Source organism: Amborella trichopoda, chromosome 9 (genome assembly GCF_054954075.1).
Source record: "Amborella trichopoda isolate Santa Cruz 75 chromosome 9, AtrichopodaSantaCruz75HAP2 v2.0, whole genome shotgun sequence".
NCBI lineage: Eukaryota > Viridiplantae > Streptophyta > Magnoliopsida > Amborellales > Amborellaceae > Amborella > Amborella trichopoda.
Window position 1 is genome coordinate 57,721,017 of NC_142344.1, and position 5,458 is coordinate 57,726,474.

Sequence of the window (5,458 nt, forward strand, 5' to 3'; positions counted from 1 at the left end):
GTCCAAAATTTTGGATTATAGGTTTCTAAAATCACCAATCAGAAATAAGATATGTGTGTATAAAGATACACACAGGAATATTCATGGCCCATTTTATACTAAAGCAAAGCAACCAAATTCATATCTCAAAGTCAGAAGGAAGACCAGGCTGGAACAAATGAGCAGAAATACATGCCAATCAATGCACCCACACAGTGAGATCTTCATCCTCATCCTTCTCCAAAAACTTATTTATATAATCAAGGCAAAATATATACAAGATGTAATAAACAAAAAAAGAGGCTTCTACAAAGCCACTGGCTTGCTTCGAATGTCAAGAGAACGTGAAAATGTGGCTTTATAAAAAGCAATTGCTAATGCCTATTTAATTCTTTCAGCTTCAAATGAGAACCTTGGCATATCGAGCAAAACATGCGCACAAGAGCAAGCTCTCCATGTTGCAGCAGAGGATCCTTCCATGACTCGCTGATAAATGTATCGATGCCTTCGATTATGGAACGCTAGGAAATAACAGGTGGGGCTAGCAACTCTCTTTATTCAGCGTCTTCCATGCAAATGAACAACTTGTCTTATGGCATCAAAGATGGACATGTCGTTCACTTCTTCCCATGCTTGCCACTCTCTTTATTCAGCGTCTTCCATGCAAATGAACAACTTGTCTTATGGCATCAAAGATGGACATGTCCTTCACTTCTTCCCATGCTTGCCAATCAGCAACCAGGTCAGCCCAGTTCACTCAGTTTAGGAACTTTTAACTCTACAATTGCGTTCACCTCTATAGTATACTTCAGGATGGACTTCAATAAAAGTGATATGTCCTCCATGCATGATGATGGGGGTGAAATTCCAAAGCATGCATGTTCCTAATGCAAAAAATTCAAGTTTAGTTATTTTGCTAGGGGTACATGGAAAAAAAAGAAATCAAAATTAGGTAATATAATCATATATTCACTCAACCATGAGAGTAACGAGTATTCAAAATTTGAAAATTCCCATGCATATTTAGACAAAATAGGAGACACATATGCCCAAGTCAAATTGTCGATGGATATCAACAAACAATATTGATCACGCAAGGAGCAAATGTTCTCGGGATTGTAAAAGAGACCATTTATTTTTTGTATAAGGGGGTCACAATTACTTCTACTCATTGGATGTCAAATTTGATGGCTTAGGGTGGGTCACAAAGTCCGAAATTTTTTTTTTTCAAACTTTGAGTTTATCTAATGACACCCCTACAACTATCCAATTTGAGATCTAAGGGACATAAATGATTGTGACCTCCTTGTACAAAAAGTAAATGGTCTATTTGTATACGTTTTTATTGTTTTATATATACTTAACAAAAAAACCCAGAAGCAAATATTCTACATGTAAATGTGCTTAATACTTCTTTCATGGGTAGCAATAGTTATTTTTCATTTTGTTTGTGCAAATGTGCAGGTGCACGTGTGTGTCGGAGTGTAAGGGAGAGAGAGACAGAGGCTTGCACAATTACAAAGTAGCATTAGGAATGTGGATATGGTTGGGACAAAAGTGCTGAAAAAAATATAGATATGAGATAATGTATAATGAATAGGTGCTTTAATCACATACATAGTAGGATGGAAAGAATATGAGGAAATGGTGATAAATGGTTACAAGATTACTTATAATGGCAAATACCACCAAAGACTACAATACACAGAATTCCCCAATTTCACGATATGAGCTTTAATCAGTTATTTAGATATTCCTCCGGCCTAAGGGATCAACAACATAGAATAACAATATTAAATAGTACCTATACAGCAAGCAAACAAGCCTCATGTAGCAAAGGCTGCTAAGCTGAAAATATGCTTGAAATGCTTGAATAGCCAGACCTTCACTGCTGGCATAACTTACTGTTCTTTTCATCGATCATGGCATTGTGTCAAACATGAGCAAGTGCTGCTAGGGTAAATCCCAGCTCTACCACCTACAAAAAATTACATTGATTTAATAAAAGAGATAACTGAGAAACCACCTTGTTTAAAAAAACAAACAACAAATATCTATAATGCAACTAGCAAAAGGCAAACAAACAGTACATAAAGTCTCATTTTCCATATTCAATGGCTATTTATACTTTTGTGGTCCCTGTTCAAAATAATGACTAATCCCAAAGTTTCATACTCACAAATGTTCTATTAGCAATTTGCCTTCACATTATGGGCTGAAATCAAATCCCAAGTCAACTAAAATATCAATGTCTTGAGATGCAATTCATATGATCTATGAATCTCTCTATCTCTCTCTCTCTCTCTCTCTCTCTCTCTCTCTCTTTCTCACACACACACACCCACACACACAAACACACTCTCCCCACCACCACCACCACCACCACCGCCACCGCCACCGCCACCACCACCACCACCACCACCACCAAACAAACCCACAAGAAATAAAAAACTAACAAAAACAGACAGAAATATGAACATCTAACCAAATTCAAAGTCAACAGAATCCGAATAGAAAGATCTAGTATTAAAAAGTTCAGGCATAAAACCCAAATGCAATAAATCAACATTGTTCTCCATTAGTCAACCAACCTTCTTTTTTTTCCTGGAGGAAGTTGACTTTTGTATTGATTGTATAGATAATTACGAACAAAAATTAGGCAATTCCCAAAACAGGGTGCCCTATACAGGAAGCCTTGAGGGTCCGAGAATCTTTGCAATAGATCCAAAAATGAGGTGAGCACTAAGGGGGGTCCAAATTCCCCTAGGCATAGTTGAGACTTGCTCCCTCCCTTGCTAGTGCATTTGCCGTAATGTTACAGTTCCTATGAGTGTGTCTCCAAGAGACTTGGATACTGCTGCAAATAAGACGTATTATCAATAGCCTCCTATAACATCTCTCTCTCTAAAGTGGGTCAAATCATTGGTGAAAAGAAAATTGAAAGGGACATGAAGTTGGGAATGTTATGACAATCCATGCCTCTTAAAACTAAGAAATCAAGTTGTGACAGTTGAATTCAGAGGAAATGCAGAGCAAGTTCAAAGTAAATTAATACAAAGATGAGAGAAAAATAAGAGAAACAAAGGCGATTGAGCCATTTTGCTTACGGGGTAAGTTAACGTGTGACGACATCCTAAGGTAACGAATAAATTGGTTTTTCTCCAATATCTCCCTTTCGACCCAAAGATTCTTGGAACAAATGTTTGAAAAATCGAGAAACCAGAAAACAAATTTTAGAGAGAAAAACTAAATAGAGATAGAGAACTTTTAATAGTATTTTTTGTTAAATCAAGATTTTAAATTTACTCCTATTGTAACTATACTTTTCTTTAAACCAATTTTGAATAATATTAAATAAATAAATAATAAAGTTATAAGGAATAAGTATTTTTTAGAAAAGATAAAATACGAATTTATATCAATACTATTAAAAAAGCAATTTTTTGAAGATCTTTTAAAAACTCAGGATCCTTAACGGATTTAAAAAAATCAGATATTTATTTAAAAAATCATGTTTTGAACGGAGACTTAGCAACTATGATATTTGCATAATAGCTAAATCTAACGTTGAGTTTCATTGACCTGAGCCGAGCCGAGCCGATGTTAGCCGCAACGAGCTGATATTAGCCAGTCGAGCCGATGTTAGCCAAGTCGAGCCGACGTTAGCTGAGCCAAGCCGAGACATTTTAGCACGAAAAAAGCAGAGCCGAGTTTAATAAATAGTTGGCCTAAAATCCCAAAAATGAGAAAATCGATAAAATTATGAATAAATTATTAAAATAAAAATTGTGAAAAAAAAGAAATTTATTTTAAAATTTAATTTTTAAGAGAAATATGCTTAAAAAAATTAACGTGGGTAAAATGCCGTCTATTTTTTAGGGTTTTATGCAATTTTCCCTATGGGACTTGGAGAACACCACCGAATTAAGGCAACGGCTCTCTCTCTCTCTCTCTGAGCCAACGGCTCTTTCTATATGTCAATGGCTCTCTCTATATAGCAACGACTCTTTCTCTCTCTAAGGCAACGACTCTCTCTCTCTCTGAGGCAACGGCTCTCTCTTTCTATATGGCGGCTCTTTCTCTCTCTATGGCAACGGCTCTCTCCCTCTGAGGCAACGGCTCTCTCTTTCTCTCTATTCATTCCCTTTGCTTTGACATGCTCAAGCGAAACACAAAGGGCCTGCCTGCAACTCTTTCTCTCTCTCACTCAGAGGTTACTCTCTCTCTAAGTAGACGTCCCCATTAACAATCTACTGATCTACTCTCTTCTCTCTCTCTCTGTGTATCTTGATCAGAAACCGATCCATCTCTCTCTGCATTTCTTGATCACAGAGCTAGCCAACATGCATCTTGTCAAATTTCTTCCTCCAGTTTGGATCATAAGGCTTCATTCGTCATTGATCAGAAATCCATTAATCTTTTTCTTCTTCCTCTTTTGCAATCAAGAAAATGGTGAAGGGTACTCAAGCGAAGATGACGAGCTCAACAATGAGAGCCACCCAAAAAGGAGTGTACTCATCTGGATCTCTGTTGCATTAGATTTTGGTTTTTCTGACAGGTGAAATGTTCAAGCATACGGTCATTTAACTTCTGTGATTTATGAGTGGCTGATGAGCAACCTCTGACTATTCTTTTAATCATCTTCAGGTTATATTGGTGAAGATAGAAATTCTCCTCTGGTAAGTTTAATTCCTTAGTGGGATGTTTATTTCATACTCGTATTATAATTGAAAGATAGAGGGTGATTTAGTGCGTTCTTTTGATCTGGTTGCATTTTCTAGATGGAATAGCACTTTAATTTGATGTGCATGCGTGGTGTTTCAGAATGCTAGATTCCCTGGATTGGATCCATCGGTCTCTGATCGAGTTAAGAACCAGACATGGGTATTGTCCTTTTTGTATTGTATTTGGTGAATTGCAGATTTATAGGTAGATTGGGCATAGGCTCAAAAGATTTGAATTGTTGAGGTTTTAGGTTATAGGTTATTCACTAAATTGCTTTTGTGCCTTTTCTTCTTTTTAAACTGTGAAGTCCGATCACATAATTGATGTCATTCAGATATTAAGTTCACCGCTCACTAAGGTACAACTTCTTGTTGAAATCCATTGGCTTTTGAAAATCATATTCTTGTGCGTAGATGCAGGAGGGATGGAAAAAAAAATTAATCTCCTATTGCTACTTTGCTAGTATAACTGCCTTAGTTTTTCATCTCTACAATGTCAAATGATGCTGCAAATATGGTAAAAATCAGGGCATGGTATCTACCACCATGACAATTCTATGCTTTATAGCTTATTTCACAAAATTTATGCATATTATAATGGGAAGGTTATTTGGATGTATTGTTTAGCTATTTTTTCATTCTTTTTTGCTAATTGAGCGCTTGTTTAGGGGGTTCCATGCACCATTTTTTGAGAAAGTAGCCATCAAAACATTTGGACACCTAATCCATCTTCGCCACATTGATCCTTCATGGTC

The 5,458-nt window shown here is 36.6% G+C and overlaps 1 long non-coding RNA gene across 1 annotated transcript; it reads right to left on the minus strand.

The window, feature by feature from the left end:
• Positions 1 to 215: 215 nt before the first annotated feature.
• On the minus strand, positions 216 to 2,058 carry LOC148780681 (uncharacterized). The gene is made up of 2 exons (XR_016040286.1): positions 1,784 to 2,058; positions 216 to 863 (listed from the first exon to the last, which is right to left on the minus strand). It is a non-coding gene; the product is annotated as an uncharacterized LOC148780681 (long non-coding RNA).
• Between the last annotated feature and the right edge of the window lie 3,400 nt (positions 2,059 to 5,458).